This window comes from Bombina bombina, chromosome 3 (genome assembly GCF_027579735.1).
Source record: "Bombina bombina isolate aBomBom1 chromosome 3, aBomBom1.pri, whole genome shotgun sequence".
NCBI lineage: Eukaryota > Metazoa > Chordata > Amphibia > Anura > Bombinatoridae > Bombina > Bombina bombina.
This window is the reverse complement of record NC_069501.1, coordinates 504,181,026-504,201,506: the sequence shown is the minus strand read 5'-3', so window position 1 is coordinate 504,201,506 and position 20,481 is coordinate 504,181,026. Positions and strand designations below refer to the sequence as shown.

The window sequence follows — 20,481 nt, the reverse complement described above, 5'->3', positions numbered from 1 at the left end:
AATATAGATGAGGTGTGTCTGGAGGATGTTCCAGAAGATGTTTATGTTCCTCATGAAATTGTCACAAGACATACCACAAGAGCTGGAGTGGAAAATCGTCTTGAAATTATTGAACGATTTTTTAGATGTAAGTCTACTTAATAAAATTGTATTAACATGTTAATATTGTTTGTTCTATATAATTAATTACATCTTTTTTCTTTTTTTCAGGAAATTTTATGATTGGATTCAAATACCTTGGTTTAATTTAATAATTAAAATTGATAGAATTGTATATATATATATATATATATATATATATATATATATATATATATATATATACATATATATATATATATATAATTTTATTTTTATATAAGAGAAATTACATAGTTTGATACCAAAGTTGTGTTGTGTTATTTATATATCTATATCTCTCTCTCTCTCTCTCTCTCTCTCTCTCTATATATATATATATATATATATATATATATATATATATATATAGAAATACATTTTTTTTTAATTAAAAATAGAATTTATATAGTTTATAACCAAAGTTGTGTTGTGTTATTTATACATATCTTTTTCTCTTTTTGAATAAAAAATGAATATTTTGAAACAAAAAAATGGTTCGTTATTTACTTTGAATAAATTTTTTTTATTTATTAATATTTATTAATATAAAAAACTTTATTAAACAACAAAAATTAACATCAAAACAGTGAACTCTAATAAACATTAACCAAGGCTATAAGTGCGTTAAATATTTTAGAACCCGTAACTTGAAGGTATATATGGAGAATAGAATTAGAAATCAGGATGTCGTCTATTCAAGAACTCTAACTTTTTCTGATAATACTCCTTTTGCACTGTTAATTGTTCTTGAAGTATATTATTTCTTTGTTTTTCCAATTCTATCATTTGTTTAAAAAATTCATTTTGTTCGTTTCTGAAAGACAATGCCATATCTGTTAATCTTTCAACCTCATTTGGTCTCTCCGGTTCATCTATCGGGCATTGTTCTGCATCCTCAATCTCTTCCTCACATTCTGATTCCTCTACATGTGGTGTTTCAACTTGTGTTGATGTTTGTCCCTCTATTTGTGTCTCATCATCATCATCCTCCTGACAAACTGTGTCAGTCACAAGTGGTTGTAATGTGATTTCTATTTCATCTATGAATGTAAAAAATAATTATTTTAAAAAATTAATAAAATTAATTAAAAAAAAAAAAAAAAGGTCAATAATTACCATCAAATAATGTAATTGACGAATCTTGCATAGTTTGTAGTAATCCCATGACACCTGTAACAAAAATACATTGATATTCATATATATGTTTTTAAATTAAATATCTTTACATAAACAGAATTTTCATGGCGAAAAGTAAGAAACGTAGTAATACATATTCATTGTCCATTCTTTTCATTAATACAAATGATATTATCATTTTTGTAATATACTTGTACTTACTGGTAGTTTCTTCCCTGCATGGTATACCACATGAAGATGTTGTGGGTTGTTCACTAGTCAACTCAGACTCGGATGGTAGGTCCACCTGGGCATTTTCTAATTCATTTTCTAATGCCTGTTCATGTTCTTCTATAGTAGATATAAACAAATTAAAATTTAATTAAAATTAAATATTGAGAAAATGAATATACAAAATACATGTTAAAGAAATAGTGTAGTGTAAATTATTATTTCATTATTCTGATAGAGCATTGAATTTCAAAAAATGTTTATAATTCAATACTATTAAAATTTTTATATTTTCTTCTTTTTGGATTATCTCTCATTTCCCAAACAAAAAATCTAAGTTTAGAAGCGTGGCCATTTTTGGGTGTGACACCTGTTTAGCGCTTGCTGATTGGTTTCTTTTTAAATGTAGCCAGCCAATTAACAAGCGGTATCCAGGTCCTCATCCAAAAATGGTCCTGCTTCCAAGCTTACAAGCATACTTTGTTCAATACATATTAAAATAAAAAAAATAAAAAATATTCATATAAAAAAATTATTAACAGGGTATGCTCTGTCTGAATCTTGAAATATAAGTTAAGAATATATTATACTATTCGTTTAATAGCAATCAATTAGATATTTACCTCGAAAATCCATGGTATCTGATGGTACATCAAGTCCCACCACGACAGCATCCCCCATCCTGGCATACAGCATCTGTTCGTAGTCAAGCAGTTCAGCCCTATATGCGGGGCCTCCACCAGTTCCTTTTGATAACTGCTTTTCCTTGCATACTTTTCTTTTAATATTCTTACGAATATCATTCACCCGCTTCCGACAGGCCCTGACGTCTTTCGGAAAACTACCCTCTGCTGACACAGCACGACTAATTTGTTCCCAAATAGCCTTTTTTCTTTGAGGGTTGACAGATTTTGCTTGATATCCGATAATAATATCGTAATGTTCGATGACCACTTCAACTAGAATACAGTTCTGTCGATGACTAAACATCACACTTCGGCCACTTTTCGTTTTTCCAGCTAGTCCAGTAGCCATCGCAAATTTAGATCAAAAAATGGCGCTAATAAAAATAGTGTCTTCGTTAGAAGTCAGAATAAAGTAATGAACAATTATCACTAACAACTTTTGTTCCAGAACGTTACAGAAATGGGGCGTTATATGAATAGATTACTGAATAATTTAAATAAAATTAGTAACTGTAATTTGATTGCACAATTAGAATTTACTTTATTCCTATTGGTCAAATGTGTATTTTTTTCAAATTGATGTGTTTTTATTATTATATACATTCTTTTTTAAAATTCGAAACTATTTGTATGTATCAAATGGGGTAACAACGAACATAGCCCTAAAAATAAATTTAAACTAGGAAAACAAATGTATCGACTGTAGAAATATCGTCACAGTTATTGCGCATTGTAACAATTGCCAGTTATCTTCTATCGACTGTAGAAATATAGTGCACGTTATTGCGCACTTGTAACAACTTACATGTAATCTATATTGATACAAAAAGATGTAACTTGTTTAATATTTTTTCTTTAATATTGATAAATAATGAAGTTTCGACTCGATTACTTATTTCTTTTAAAAATAAATCATTTTTAAAATGGGTATATTTTAATGCGCACTAACAATAACAATTAGTTCCGTTATTGGGTGGAGTTTTATGGTTAGAGAGATACATACATACATTTGAAGATGAATCGTTCCAAGAAGTTTTCCATTGGTGAATTACTGATTATCACCTATACAATGGAAAAGTATTTTCCGAAAAAAAAGAAGGGGATATTCACATTGGAACAGGATAGAAGAAATCCAATTTTATCAGAGATGGTGCGACGGGTCAGACGTCTGTCTGGCCATAATAGGACTAGAAAACAGTGCCTGAAGCGTTATAATGATCTAATCCGGAGACAATCTAAATTAAGGACCCTAATAAGAAGCTATGTTATGAAATGTAAGTATTTATGTAATAGTTGTGTATCATTTTTTTAACTCTATTGTAATCTGTCATTAGTTGTTACTTTGTTTATCTTGAACTTTGTGCAGAAATATAATTGCAAATTTTGTATCCATTTTAGATTTATTGCGGTTTGTGAAACAGTATTAACAATGTAATTGTTTCAGTCTGATGTTGTACTGTACAATCGATTAACAATATAAATACAATTGTATTTCAATTTTTAACAGTCAAAAATAGAAAAAGGCCCCGTTATCTGCGCCCAATAAAATGGAATCCATCCAGTCCAGAAGCTGATTGTGATCCACTACCGACTGTTTTTCTGGAGTCTGAGGCTATAATGACAACAGGTATGAATATAGTTACTAAAATGTCTAATATTAAGATAACTCATCATTGATATTAACATTTATATGTTCAAAATTTTTACAAAAAGGGAAAAAGAAAAAAAGGCGACAACGTCGCAGAAGGCCAATGCCCATCATTGATGATGAATCTGACAATGAAGGTAGATTTCCTTAACATATATCTTACAAATAAATAAAATTATTCTATTTAATGACTATAATCATATTAATTATAGACATGATTGAAGAAGATACAGACCAAAATGCCATTGAAGATATAATTGTTGAAGAGGAAAATAATAATATGAATCAAGATTCACCAAATAGCGAGCAACAACAAGACACTAATATATGTAGGTTCATATGTCTATTCAGTCACTCCTTATATGTCATTATTTGTACTAAAATAGAACTTTTGTTTTAGTGAATAATTATTGAAAAGAGATATGGATTTCAATCAGCATTGTTCTATTACATAAGTATTCCTGTTATAATTATGTATGTCTTTCAGCTATTCAAGATGAAGGACAGAACCTTGAACATGAAGAAGAAATGCAATCTAATTCATCCAATGTAACGGAATTTTATGATTGGAGTGAGTTCTTTTGTATCATAACAATCTTTAGCTTTCACTATTGTGTGGAACAAAAGATGCATGTGCGTGTACACAGTATTATCAAGATGACATGCTTTTAAATAACAACAGAGGTGTAGATAAAACCTTCTAACAAGAGATTAGTCTTTTGTCTGTGTTTCTTGTTAGCATTAGTTAAAACACTATTGATCTTGTAATACTTTACTGAAATGTATTCAAGTCATGACATAACTATTTTTCTATTTCTCATTGGTATAGTGCCTGAAGATCAAGAAATAACTATAAACAAAAAAGAAATTTTGGATACCCTGCTGGAAGTTGAAAATAATTTGATGAGGACATACATAAAAGTGCAAAACTTAAGAGAAAAATATCAATCCTTTTAATTAGGAACAATAAAGAAAAAAATTATTTCTTTTCAGTTTTAAATAAAAAAAAATATTATGATATGAAAATAACTTTTATTTTGGTTTACAATAAATACATATATTTTTCAATTTAAAGGTGTGTGTGTGTTTATTTAATCTAAAAAAACCTATATTAATGCTGAGGGGGGAGGTGGATATAAATATAAGAGTTGGGTTAGATCAAAGGGTTGGGTTATATCTTTGAAATACATAAACTCATGTTTAGATAAGTAGTTCAAAAGTCAATACAAAGATATAATTTGTAATACAATTTTGAATGAGATCTTGATGTGCTTTCTTAAATAATATAAACATTGATACAACAAATAATAAAGTAGATATAAAAAAATTGTGTTATTTCAACATTAAATTTTAATCTTACCATTTAACTTAAGATTTATATGTGAGAGAATGTGATAATATGATCACAATTATTATATTCAAATTTTTAAAACATTGTTAGCGATTATCGTAAATATAAATAAATTTTGTGTTTATTGAAAAGCACACATCGAATTTGTAACATTGATAACTGAACAATACAAATTAAAAAGTAATCAATGAGAATTCACATTTATTTCTCATATGCGCTTTAATTTAAGACATTTTTAATAATAAATATGGCGCAAATATATGAATAACGGCGAGATTTATCAATATCACGCCACATCTCGCCTTTGGAAAGTAACGTAGAAATACGACCCCTTTTATGATAAATAATGGCGCACATGTGCGCCTATCGGATGGCGATATGCAGAGTACTTGACGGAGAACGGAACGGCGATCTTGAACAAAGTTTGATAAATCGAGCCCTTTGTGTCCTAATCCTAAGAATTCTCTTGAAGATCTCTACATTCTTTGGATGTAGTAAGAGCTTGGAAATACTATATTGAAGCTACTAATTATTTCAGAAAGATTTCTAGTCTATTTGTTATTTTCTCTGGTTCCAGGAAAGGTCAGAAAGCCTCTGCCATTTCTTTGGCATCTTGGTTGAAACTTTTGATTCACAAGGCTTATAGGGGCAGTATCCGCCTCAGAGAATTACAGCTCATTCTACCAGATCAGTTGCCACTTCTTGGGCTTTTAAGAATGGAGCTTCAGTTTATCAGGTTTGCAAAGCAGCAACTTGGTCTTCTTTGCATACATTTACAAAATTTTACAATTTTGATGTATTTGCTTTGGTAGAAAAGTTCTTCAGGCAGCTGTCTGTTTGATTCATTTTGCCTATGATTTGAGTTTTTTAAAAATTTAAGAATTTTTTTTATTTGGATTTATTTTGTTCAGCGGAAGTAGCTGTTGTTGTTTTATCCCTCCCTCTCTAGTGAACTTACCTGATAAATTAATTTCTTCCATAGTGGCAAGAGTCCATGAGACCCACCCTTTTTTTGGTGGTTATGATTTTTTTGTATAAAAGCACAGTTCCTCTTTTTTTGTATGCTTTTGTACTCCTTTTTTACACCTCACTACTTGGCTATACGTTAAAACTGAAGTATGTGTTTGGTGGGAGGTGTATTTATAGGCATTTTGATGTTTGGGAAACTTTGCCCCCTCCTGGTAGGAATGTATATCCCATACGTCACTAGCTCATGGACTTTTGCCACTATGAAAGAAATTAATTTATCAGGTAAGTTCTTACATAAATTATGTTTTTGGAACAATGGACAATCTTCAATGCCTTGAAGGCTTGGCCCCTTCTGGGTTCGTCCCTGTTTATCAGATTCCAATCAGACACTATAACCTCAGTTGCCTATATCAACCATCAAGGGGGAACGAGAAGTTCCTTGGCGATGAGAGAAGTATCTCAGATACTAGGGTGGGCGGAGACTCACAAATGTACTCTGTCAGCCATCCACATTCCGGGTGTAGACAAATGAGAAGTGGACTTCCTCAGCAGGCAATCCTTTTACCCAGGGGAATGGTCTCTTCCCCCTGAAATGTTTGCAGAGATATGCAGTGAGTGGGGGACGCTGGAGATAGATCTCATGGCATCTCGCCTCAATACCAAGCTATCCAGGTACAGGTTGAGGGATTCTCAGGCGGAATTGATAGATGCCCTATCAGTACCATGGAGGTTCGGTCTCATATCTTTTTCCTCCATTGCCGCTTTTCCCTCATGTGGTAGCTCGCATCAAGCAGGAGCGAGCATCTGTGAATTTGATTGCTCCATCGTGGCGATGAAGTATGTAGTTTGCGGATCTGTTGGGGATGTCCTCATCTCCTCAGTGGAGGTTAACTTGTCGAAGAGATCTGCTGATACAGGGTCCCTTCGTTCATCAAAATCTAGATTCTCTGAGGCTGACTGTGTGGAGGTTGAACACTTAGTCTGGAGGTTGAACGCTTAGTCTTGGCCAAAAGAGGGTTCTCTGAGAGTGTTATCGACACTCTGGTTCAAGCTCGTAAGCCAGTTACTTGTCATATCTACAATAAAGTGGGGAGGACTTACTTTTACTGGTGTGAAGAGCATGGCTTTTCCTGGCATAAGGTTAAGGTTGACAGAATTTTAGCTTTTCTCCAGGATGGACTGGAGAAGGGCCTATCTGCTAGTTCCCTGAAGGGACAGATATCGGCCCTGTAGGTGTTACTGCAGAAAAGATTGGCTGAGCTTTCTGATGTGCAGTCCTTTGTTAAGGCTCTATCTAGGATCAGACCCGTGTTTAGATCTGGGGCTCTGCCTTGGAGCCTCAGTATTTTCCTTAGTATTTTTCAGCAGGCTCCGTTTGAGCCTATGCATACGGTTGACATTAAATTGTTATCTTGGAAATTATTTTTTTTTTGTTGGCTATTGCCTCTGCGTGCAGAGTTTCTGAGATTTCTGCTTTACAATGTGATCCCCCTTATCTGTTTTTTTCATGCTGATAAGGCGGTTTTTACGCACTAAACTAGGGTTCCTCCCTAAGGTGGTGTCGAATCATAACATTATTCGAGAAATTGTTGTTCCTTCCTTGTGAAATTGTTCGTGCCTTGAAGTTCTATCTTAGTTCTACTAAGAATTTCAAACAATATTCCTCTTTGTCATCTATACGGGGAAGCGTAAGGGGCAGAAGGCTACTACGACTTACCTATACTTCTGGTTGAGGAGTGTCATCCGTTTAGCTTATGAGACAGCTTATGAGAGGATAATGGCTCATTCCACTAGAGCAGTGGCTTCCTTTTGGGCTTTTAAGAACAAAGCCTCAATGGATCAGATTTGTAAGGCGGCTACCTGGTCCTCCTTACACACTTTTTCTAAATTTTACAAGTTTGTTGGCTTCAGCTGAAGCAGCTTTTGGAAGAAAAGTTTTGCAGGCTATGGTGCCCTCAGAATAGAGTCTGCCTCTTTTCTCTTGTTAAGTGTATTCAGTCCACGGGTCATCCATTACTTATGGGATATATATTCCCTTCCCAACAGGAAGTTGCAAGAGGATCACCCAAGCAGAGCTGCTATATAGCTCCTCCCCTCACATGTCATACCCAGTCATTCTCTTGCAACCCTCAACATAGGACATTGTGAGAGGAGTGTGGTGTTACTTAATTATTTCTTCAATCAAAAGTTTGTTATTTTTAAATGGCACCGGAGTGTGCTGTTTTTTTCTCAGGCAGTATTTGGAAGAAGAATCTGCCTGCATTTCTATGATCTTAGCAGAAGTAACTAAGATCCACTGGCTGTTCTCGCACATTCTGAGGAGTGGGGTAACTTCAGAAAGGGAATAGCGTGCGGGATCTCCTGCAAATGAGGTATGTGCAGTAGAATATTTTTCTAAGGAATGGAATTGACTACGAAAATACTGCTGATACCGAAGTAATGTAAGTACAGCCTTAAATGCAGTGGTAGCGACTGGTATCAGGCTGATTATGTATATACAGTAATGTAATTTTCTAAGGAATGGAATTTGTCTAAGAAAATGCTGTTAATACTGAAGTAATGTAATGAGCCTTTAATGCAGTAGCAGTGACTGGTATCAGGCTTATCAATAGAAATACATATTTTAAAGAAATTGAAGTGTTAAAAAACGTTTGCTGGCATGTTTAATCGTTTTTGTGAGGTACTTTGGTGATAAAACTTATTGGGGCATGAATTTTCCACATGGCTGACATATTTCTGCATAGAAACAGTTAACTGAGGTTTCCCAATGTGTAATAATGAGTGGGAGGGGCCTATTTTAGCGCTTTTTTGCGCAGTAAAAATTCAGTCACAGTCTTCCTGCTTCTTCCTGCATGACCCAGGAGGTCTCTAGAGAGCTCAGGAGATTTCAAAAGTCATTTTGAGGGAGGTAATCAGTCACAGCAGACCTGTGACAGTGTGTTTGACTGTGTTAAAAAACGTTTTTTTGCTTATTAATTATCCGTTTTGGCTATTAAGGGGTTAATCATCCATTTGCAAGTGGGTGCAATGCTCTGCTAACTTAATACATTTGATGTGAAAATTTGGTTGCTATAACTGATTTGGTTCATTGTTATTTCAACTGTGACAGTTTTTTGTGCTTCTTAAAGGCGCAGTTCTCTATATTGCTTGAAAATTTATTTTAAAGTGTTTTCCAAGCTTGCTAGTCTCATTGCTAGTCTGTTTAAACATGTCTGACACAGATGAATCTGTTTGTTCACTATGTTTGAAAGCCAGTGTGGAGCACCATAGAAATATGTGTACTAAATGTATTGATTTCACTTTAAATAATAAAGGCCAGTCTTTATTTATAAAAGAATTATCACCAGACAACGAGGGGGAAGTTATGCCGACTAACTCTCCTCACGTGTCAGTACCTTCGCCTCCCGCTCAGGAGGCGCGTGATATTGTGGCGCCACGTACTTCAGAGACGCCTATACAAATCACTTTACAAGACATGGCTACTATTATGAATAATACTCTCACCGAAGTATTATCTAAATTGCCAGAATTAAGAGGCAAGCGCGATAGCTCTGGGATAAGGACAGAGCGCGCTGGTGTTGTGAGAGCCATGTCAGATACTGCGTCACAGTTTGCAGAACATGAGGACGGAGAGCTTCATTCTGTGGGTGACGGATCTGATCCAGGGAAACCGGATTCAGAGATCTCTAATTTTAAATTTAAGCTTGAGAACCTCCGTGTATTGTTAGGGGAGGTTTGAATGACTGTAACACAGTTGCAATTCCAGAGAAATTATGTAGGCTGGATAGATACTATGCGGTGCCGGTGTGTACTGACGTTTTTCCTATACCTAAAAGGCTTACAGAAATTATTAGCAAGGAGTGGGATAGACCCGGTGTGCCCTTTTCCCCACCTCCTATATTTAGGAAAATGTTTCCAATAGACGCCACTACACGGGACTTATGGCAGACGGTCCCTAAGGTGGAGGGAGCAGTTTCTACTTTAGCTAAGCGTACCACTATCCCGGTGGAGGATAGTTGTGCTTTTTCGGATCCAATGGATAAAAAATTAGAGGGTTACCTTAAGAAAATGTTTGTTCAACAAGGTTTTATATTACAGCCCCTTGCATGCATTGCGCCTGTCACTGCTGCTGCGGCATTCTGGTTTGAGTCTCTAGAAGAGGCCATTCACTCCGCTCCATTGGATGAAATTATGGACAAGCTTAAAGCACTTAAGCTAGCTAATGCATTTGTTTCTGATGCCATTGTACATTTAACTAAACTAACGGCTAAGAACTCCGGATTCGCCATCCAGGCGCGCAGAGCGCTATGGCTTAAATCCTGGTCAGCTGACGTGACTTCTAAATCTAAATTACTTAATATTCCTTTCAAAGGGCAGACCTTATTCGGGCCCGGTTTGAAAGAAATTATCGCTGACATTACTGGAGGTAAGGGTCATACTCTTCCTCAGGACAGGGCCAAATCAAAGGCCAAACAGTCTAATTTTCGTGCCTTTCGAAATTTCAAGGCAGGAGCAGCATCAACTTCCTCAGCTCCAAAACAGGAGGGAACTGTTGCTCGTTACAGACAAGCCTGGAAAACTAACCAGTCCTGGAACAAGGGCAAACAGGCCAGAAAGCCTACTACTGCCCCTAAGACAGCATGAAGGGTTGGCCCCCTATCCGGAAACGGATCTGGTGGGGGGCAGACTTTCTCTCTTCGCCCAGGCGTGGGCAAGAGATGTCCAGGATCCCTGGGCGTTGGAGATCATATCTCAGGGATATCTCCTGGACTTCAAAGCTTCTCCTCCACAAGGGAGATTTCATCTTTCAAGGTTATCAGCAAACCAAATAAAGAAGGAGGCATTTCTACGCTGTGTACAAGACCTCCTAGTAATGGGGGTGATCCACCCAGTTCCGCTGACGGAACAAGGGCAAGGTTTTTACTCAAATCTGTTTGTGGTTCCCAAGAAAGAGGGAACCTTCAGACTAATCTTGGACTTAAAGATCTTGAACAAATTCCTAAAAGCTCCATCATTCAAAATGGAAACTATTCGAACCATCCTACCCATGATCCAAGAGGGTCAGTACATGACCACAGTGGACTTAAAGGATGCCTACCTTCACATACCGATTCACAAAGATCATTATCGGTACCTAAGATTTGCCTTTCTAGACAGGCATTACCAGTTTGTAGCTCTTCCCTTCGGGTTAGCTACGGCCCAGAGAATTTTTACAAAGGTTCTGGGCTCACTTCTGGCGGTTCTAAGACCGCGAGGCATAGCGGTGGCTCCGTATATAGACTACATCCTGATACAGGCGTCAAGCTTTCAAATTGCCAAGTCTCATACAGAGATAGTTCTGGCATTTCTGAGGTCGCATGGGTGGAAGGTGAACGTGGAAAAGAGTTCTCTATCACCACTCACAAGAGTCTCCTTCCTAGGGACTCTTATAGATTCGGTAGAGATGAAAATTTACCTGACGGAGTCCAGGTTGTCAAAACTTCTAAATGCTTGCCATGTCCTTCATTCCATTCCACGCCCGTCAGTGGCTCAGTGCATGGAAGTAATCGGCTTAATGGTAGCGGCAATGGACATAGTGCCATTTGCGCGCCTGCATCTCAGACCGCTGCAATTATGCATGCTAAGTCAGTGGAATGGGGATTACTCAGATTTGTCCCCTCTACTAAATCTGGATCAAGAGACCAGAGATTCTCTTCTCTGGTGGCTTTCTCGGGTCCATCTGTCCAAGGGCATGACCTTTCGCAGGCCAGACTGGACGATTGTAACAACAGATGCCAGCCTTCTACTTTGGGGCGCAGTCTGGAACTCCCTGAAGGCTCAGGGATCGTGGACTCAGGAGGAGAAACTCCTCCCAATAAATATTCTGGAATTAAGAGCAATATTCAAGGCTCTTCTAGCTTGGCCTCAGTTAGCAACACTGAGGTTCATCAGATTTCAGTCGGACAACATCACGACTGTGGCTTACATCAACCATCAAGGGGGAACCAGGAGTTCCCTAGCGATGTTAGAAGTCTCAAAGATAATTCACTGGGCAGAGTTTCACTCTTGCCACCTGTCAGCGATCTACATCCCAGGCGTGGAGAACTGGGAGGCGGACTTTCTAAGTCGCCAGACTTTTTATCCGGGGGAGTGGGAACTTCATCCGGAAGTGTTCGCTCAACTGATTAGTCGTTGGGGCAAACCAGAACTGTATCTCATGGCGTCTCACCAGAACGCCAAGCTTCCTCGTTACGGATCCAGGTCCAGGGACCCGGGAGCGGCGCTGATAGATGCTCTAGCAGCCCCTTGGGTCTTCAACATGGCTTATGTGTTTCCACCGTTTCCACTGCTGCCGCGACTGATTGCCAAGATCAAACAGGAGAGAGCATCGGTGATTCTGATAGCGCCTGCGTGGCCACGCAGGACCTGGTATGCAGACCTAGTGGACATGTCGTCCTGTCCACCTTGGTCTCTACCTCTGAGGCAGGACCTTCTAATACAAGGTCCTTTCAACCATCCAAATCTAATTTCTCTGAGGCTGACTGCATGGAGATTGAACGCTTGATTCTATCAAAGCGTGGCTTCTCGGAGTCAGTTATTGATACCTTAATACAGGCACGGAAGCCTGTTACCAGAAAAATTTACCATAAGATATGGCGTAAATATTTATATTGGTGCGAATCCAAGAGTTACTCATGGAGTAAGGTTAGGATTCCTAGGATATTGTCTTTTCTACAAGAGGGTTTAGAAAAGGGCCTATCTGCTAGTTCGTTAAAGGGACAGATTTCTGCTCTGTCTATTCTTTTTCGCAAACGTCTGGCGGAAGTTCCAGACGTCCAGGCTTTTTGTCAGGCTTTGGCTAGGATTAAGCCTGTGTTTAAGTCTGTTGCTCCGCCGTGGAGTTTAAACTTGGTTCTTAAAGTTCTTCAAGGTGTTCCGTTTGAACCCCTTCATTCCATTGATATTAAGCTTTTATCTTGGAAAGTTCTGTTTTTGATGGCTATTTCCTCGGCTCGAAGAGTCTCTGAGTTATCTGCCTTACATTGTGATTCTCCTTATCTGATTTTCCATTCAGACAAGGTAGTTCTGCGTACTAAACCTGGGTTTTTGCCTAAGGTAGTTTCTAACAGGAATATCAATCAGGAAATTGTTGTTCCATCATTATGTCCTAATCCTTCTTCAAAGAAGGAACGACTTTTGCATAATCTGGACGTAGTCCGTGCCCTGAAGTTCTATTTACAGGCAACTAAAGATTTCCGTCAAACTTCTTCCCTGTTTGTCGTTTACTCTGGACAGAGGAGAGGTCAAAAAGCTTCGGCAACCTCTCTCTCCTTTTGGCTTCGTAGCATAATACGTTTAGCCTATGAGACCGCTAGACAGCATCCCCCTGAAAGAATTACAGCTCAGTCCACTAGAGCTGTGGCTTCCACCTGGGCCTTTAAGAATGAGGCCTCTGTTGAACAGATTTGCAAGGCTGCGACTTGGTCTTTGCTTCACACCTTTTCAAAATTTTACAAATTTGACACTTTTGCTTCTTCGGAGGCTGTTTTTGGGAGAAAGGTTCTACAGGCAGTGGTTCCTTCCGTTTAAGTTCCTGCCTTGTCCCTCCCATCATCCGTGTACTTTAGCTTTGGTATTGGTATCCCATAAGTAATGGATGACCCGTGGACTGAATACACTTAACAAGAGAAAACATAATTTATGCTTACCTGATAAATTTATTTCTCTTGTAGTGTATTCAGACCACGGCCCGCACTGTCTTTTTTAAGGCAGATCTAAATTTTAATTAAAACTTCAGTCACCACTGCACCCTATGGTTTCTCCTTTCTTGTCTTGTTTCGGTCGAATGACTGGATATGACATGTGAGGGGAGGAGCTATATAGCAGCTCTGCTTGGGTGATCCTCTTGCAACTTCCTGTTGGGAAGGGAATATATATCCCATAAGTAATGGATGACCCGTGGACTGAATACACTACAAGAGAAATAAATTTATCAGGTAAGCATAAATTATGTTTTTTCTGTTCCCTCCCGTTCTTTCAGCGTCCTCTGGAGCTTGGGTATAGTTTTCCAAATAGTAAGGAATGAAGTTGTGGACTCTCCCTGCCTTATGGAAGGAAAACATAATTTATGCTTACCAAATAAATTCCTTTCCTTCCTGGCAGAGAGAGTCCACGACCCCGTCCGTAATTTTATTGTTTTGATGGGCGGCTCACTATTTATATTTCTTCTGGCACCTTTTTATACCCTGATGTTTCTCCTACTTTTTCTTGTTCCCTCGGCAGAATGAAGTGGGAGGCATATTTTGGCTGGGGTGTCTTTGCCTCCTCCTGGTGGCCAGGTGCTGTATTTCCCAACAGTAAGGAATGAAGTCCTGGACTCTCCTTGGTCACCATAAATTATGTTTTTATGTTCAGCTACATGCAAACATGGATCTATAAAAATATTTTAGTACTTACATTTCTAGTCTCAATATGCATTATCTATGTCAAGCTTAGTGTTAACATACATTGGGCGCGATCCGATATAGATCGCAGTTTGCGGCGCAAGCGAGGGAACCCACGTCGCCCGCAGTTTCAGCTCGCAACTCGAGCCATCCAATATGCGGCGCCGTCACTTGCTAAAGTGGCGCAAGTCTCACAAACCTTAGAAACTGCCGGCGCCTATAAAACCTGACTAAAGTCTAAATCACCCGCACTGTCTAACACGCCTCCCTAACATAGCCCGACACGTCTAACCCTCTATCCGCTATCCCCCCTCACTATCCTAACAATAAAAAAGCTATTAACCCCTAAACCGCCGCTCCCGTACCCTGCCGCAACCTAATAAAGTTATTAACCCCTAAACCGTCGCTCCCGTACCCCGCCACCAGCTATATTATATCTATAACCCCCTAAAGTGAGCCCCTAACACCGCCGCCATCTATATTAAAATTATTAACCCCTAATGTAAGCCCCTAACACCGCCGCCATCTCTATTAAAATGATTAACCCCTAATTTAATCTACCTACCCCGCCGCCAGATATATTATCTATATTAACCCTAAGTATATTATAGTTAATATAGGTATTACATTATATATATTAACTATATTAACCCTAATTATATTAGGGTTAATATAGTTAATATAGTTACTATAGTATTTATATTAACTATATTAACAAAGAAGAATTCTTCCTCCGGCGATGTCTTCCTCCATGCGGCAAAGAAGAATTCTTCCTCCGGCGACGTCTTCCTCCAAGCGGCAGCAAAGTCTTCATTCTTCCGGCGGCATCTTCAATCTTCTTTCTTCGCTCCGCCGCCGCGGAGCATCCATCCCGGCCGACGACTGAACGACGAATGAGGTACCTTTAAATGACGTCATCCAAGATGGCGTCCGCCGAATTCCGATTGGCTGATAGGATTCTATCAGCCAATCGGAATTAAGTTAGAAAAATCTGATTGGCTGATCGAATCAGCCAATCAGATTGAGCTCGCATTCTATTGGCTGTTCCAATCAGCCAATAGAATGCAAGCTCAATCTGATTGGCTGATTGGATAAGCCAATCGGATTGAACTTGAATCTGATTGGCTGATTCAATCAGCCAATCAGATTTTTGTAACTTAATTCCGATTGGCTGATAGAATCCTATCAGCCAATCGGAATTCGGCGGACGCCATCTTGGATGACGTCATTTAAAGGTACCTCATTCGTCGTTCAGTCTTCGGCCGGGATGGATGCTCCGCGGCGGCGGAGCGAAGAAAGAAGATTGAAGATGCCGCCGGAAGAATGAAGACTTTGCTGCCGCTTGGAGGAAGACGTCGCCGGAGGAAGAATTCTTCCTTGCCGCTTGGAGGAAGACATCGCCGGAGGAAGAATTCTTCTTTGCCGCTTGGAGGAAGACATCGCCCGGATCGGATCAGGAGTTCGGCCCGGTGTGGTGAAGACAAGGTAGGGAGATCTTCAGGGGGGTAGTGTTAGGCTTTTTTAAGGGGGGTTTGGGTGGTTTTAGAATAGGGGTATGTGGGTGGTGGGTTGTAATGGGGGGGGTATTGTATTTGTATGCAAAAGAGCTGAATTCTTTGGGGCATGCTGGTAAGGTAAAGAGCTTTGAAATTTTATTAATTTAGAATAGGGCAGGGAATTTTTTTTATTTGGGGGGTTTATTATTTTATTAGGGGGCTTAGAATAGGTGTAATTAGCTTAAAAATCTTGTAATCTTTTTTTTTATTTTTTGTAATTTAGTGTTTGTTTTTTTTGTAATTTAGTTTAGTTAATTTAATTGTATTTTTAGATAGATGTTTGTAGTTTATTTAATTTATTGATAGTGTAGGTGTATTTGTAACTTAGGTTAGGATTTATTTTACAGGTAATTGGGTAATTATTTTAACTAGGTAGATATTAAATAGTTAATAACTATTTAATAGCTATTATACCTAGTTAAAATAATTAACAATTTACCTGTAAAATAAATATTAACCCTAACATAGCTACAATGTAATTATTAATTATATTGTATCTATCTTTGGGTTTATTTTATAGGTAAGTATTTAGATTTAAATAGGAATATTTTAGTTTATAAATGAATTAGATTAATTTAATATAAATTTAGTTAGGGGTGTTAGGGTTAGATAGAGTTAATATAGTTAATATAAATACTATAGTAACTACATTAACTATATTAACCCTAATATAATTAGGGTTAATATAGTTAATATATATAATGTAATACCTATATTAACTATAATATACTTAGGGTTAATATAGATAATATAGCTGGCGGCGGGGTAGGTAGATTAAATTAGGGGTTAATAATTTTAATAGAGATGGCGGCGGTGTAAGGGGCTTACATTAGCGGTTAATAATATTAATATAGCTGGCGGCGGTATAGGGGGATTAGAATAGGGGTTAATAATTTTTATATAGGTGGCGGCGGTGTAAGGGGTCAGATTAGGGGATAGATAAGGTAGATGACAGCGGTGTAAGGGGTTCTAATTAGGGGATAGATAAGGTAGATGGCGGCGGTTTTAGGGGCTCACAGTAGGGGGTTAGTTTATGTAGATGGCGGCGGGGTCCGGGAGCGGCGGTTTAGGGGTTAATAACTTTATTAGGGATTTCGGGGGGGGGGGAATCGCGGTTGACAGGTAGATAGACATTGCGCATGCGTTGGGTGTTAGGTTTATTTTAGCAGCCAGTTTAGGGAGTTACGGGGCTCCAATAGTCAGCGTAAGGCTTCTTACGGCTGCTTTTTGTGGCGAGGTGAAAATGGAGTAAGTTTTCTCCATTTTCGCCACGTAAGTCCTTACGCTGCATATTGGATACCAAACTGCGCTGGTTTGGTATACCTGCCTATAGCTTTTGCGGGCGACGATTTTTATCGGATGGACCCCCTTGTTTCACAAATAAAGAATCTACAGTTTGATTAGTCCGGTGGATGCTGTTTTCCTCTTTACATTCATCTTTTATATGTGTGTTTAACATATTTTTTTATTATACAGATAGTATCTGATGTAAGGGTTTTTTTTTGTTTTTTTTTTCGCAGCCCTCCTGTGCTTTAAGGACAAAGCAGAGGCTGCAAACCAGGAATCAGACTCATTTTTGGGCGCAGGTGTGATAAGGTGCTATACTTTGTATTTCACTTAGAATTCATGAGTAAGCCCTAATGCTCAGGCAGCTTTCACAGTGTCTTACCAGGTTCCTATTTTCCTTATGACTATCTCAAAGATACTTTGTTTCCTTGCTCTCTAACATGCATCCTTTTTGCTTTCTTTTCTTAATTTTCAGTGCTCACATCAGCACTCGCCTCAGCAGGGGCGCCATCTGGAGGTCTTGAGGTATGCAAGGAGTGTGGTTCCCTCTGGAGGCGAGGTTAAGACTCGCCATTCTGGAAAACCAAGTGGTCACTTCTCAGCCAAGAACCATCTTCATTTCTGATCAGACATCATTTCAGCGGTTGCTTAAATCAATTGTCAAGGGGGGGGACTCTTGTCTCTCAGGTTGTTGTGAATCAACTTAATATTCAAGGAGTTAACAATTGGGAAGCAGACTACTTAATAATGTTCAGTCCGGAGAATGGGTTTTTCTTCAAGACATATTCGACCAGCCTAAACTGGGTTCTACCATGAATAGATCTAATGGTGTACAAGCTAAATCACAGCTTCAAGCATATTGTGTCAGGTATAGAGACTCCAGAGCACTATTATAGATGCCTTAGTTCTTTCAAGAGTCAAACAGGATTCGGCTTCAGTAATTCTCGTAGCTCTGGCTTGGGCCTGCAGAACTTGGTATATAGACCTAATTCAAATGTCTTCTCTTCCTACATGGACCCTACTCCTTCAGAATTTTCTTCTTTATTAAGGACCTCTGTTGCACCCAGACCTGAATTGGACAATGTGAAGGTTAAATGCTTAGACCTCAAGATTAGGGCTTTCTCTGACTCAGATATCTATAATTTTGTAAGATAAAGAGAGTCCATAGGTGTCCATTGTGAGAATTCAAACTTGAATTTCTGCAAGGCTCTGATTTTGAACCTATGCTTATTTAAGATGATTGTCCTGGAATGTTCTTTTTCTTCTAGCAATTACTTCAGCTAGAAGAGATTCTGAGTTGTGTGCTCTATCTTGTGATCATTCATTTCTGACTTTTCAGCAAGATAAGGCGGTCCTGTGGAGAAAATGTTATTTATTTTTTTTCTCCAAAAGGTTGTATCTTCAGAGAATATTAGTCCGGAAATAATTGTTCCTCCTTTGTGTCTAAAGCCTTCTAATCCAAAGGACCACCTAAATATTACGAGAGCTTTAATGTTCTTTATTCAGGCTACTAAAGACTTTTTTCTACGAGATCAGTATCTACTTATGGGCTCTCAAGGGTGATGCCTCCTTAGAACAGATTTTCAAATTGGCAATTTGGTCTTCCCTTCACACTTTTTTATAATTTTGATATTTATGCTTCTTCTGATGCAGCTTTTTGCAGGAAAGTCTTTCAGGCCACCGTTTCCAGCAAATAGGAACGGCCTACTTTTTGTCCCACCCGTTAACATTGACTCTCAGCTTGGGAATTATATCCCAGAATGTTATGAAGCTATGGACTCTCATCAGCTAAGAAGGAAAACAGAATTTATACTTAATTATTTCCTTTGGGCTGTTGAGAGTCCATAGCCCCCAACCTATTTTTGTATATGGATAACACTTCTCATTTGCGCCTCGTAACCCTGCTTTCTGTCTTCCCTAACTTTTTTTCTGTCTCTCTGCTCGGCTATACGTAAACTGGAGAGGTTTCTGTCTTCCCTAACTTTTTTTCTGTCTCTCTGCTCGGCTATACGTAAACTGGAGAGGGAAAGGAAGTGGAAGGGGCTCTGTGAGGGTTCTTGACCTCCTCCTAATAGACTGGAATATATCCCACATGTTCTGAAGCTTTGGATTCTTATCTGTCCGAAGGAAATATATTTATCGGTAAGTATAAATTCTGTTATAGTTAAAGTACATTTAAAAAGTCTCTTAAAATTGCATGCTCTATCAGAAACGTGGAAGTTAAAGGGACATAATACTCATATGCTAAATCGCTTGAAACTGATGCAGTATAACTGCAAAAAGCTGACAGGAAAATATTACCTGAGCATCTCTATGTAAAAAAGGAAGATATTTTACCTCACAATCTCCTCAGCTCAGCAGAGTAAGTTCTGTGTAAAAAGTTATACTCAACTGCTCCCAGCTGCAGGTAAAAAAATTAAAAAAAAATGAAGAAATGAACAGCAGCCAATCAGCAGTGCTGAGGTCATGAACTCTTTTACTGTGATCTCATGAGATTTGACTTGACTCTCATGAGATTTCACTGTAAACTTCCTTTACCTGACTGGTAAAATAAGATGAGAGTGCAAAATGCTCATCCCTTCAGCTGTCCTAGGACAGACATACTAATATGCTGCTTAGAAATCCTTTACAATGGGAGGTGGCTACTGAGGAACTTTTGAGGTAAAATATCTTTCTTTTTTACATAGAGATGTTCAGGAGATATTTTCTAGTCAGCTTTTTACAGCTATGCTGCATCACTTTCAAGTGTTTAAACATTTGGGTATTATGGCCCTTTAAATGTTGACATCTATGTCCTTTTGATAGTGTGCCAAGTACTATCTATGTGCAAGGTTCCTTAAAACTATAAACATTGTGAGCAAAAAGACTTTTGAGCTAATATAGCCATGATACCATAATATTGCCAAACCAGAAACATTGCTTGCTGATTAAATCGCATTTTAACTTGTTCCAATGCATTTTTAGCCTCTTCTGGCGTCCTAGGGGTTAGTGTAGCCATAATCCCAATCCTAACTATAATCCTGTTGCCTAATTCTAATTATTGGTCTAGCCATTACCTTTGTTTAAATTTGGTATCTGACTTGTCTAGATTGCA

General features: G+C 38.2%; 1 protein-coding gene across 1 annotated transcript in view; it reads left to right on the top strand.

The window, feature by feature from the left end:
• The window catches only part of DENND2D (DENN domain containing 2D), a 441,033-nt gene that overhangs the window by 289,135 nt on the left and 131,417 nt on the right, over nt 1-20,481 (top strand). The window lies entirely within an intron of this gene.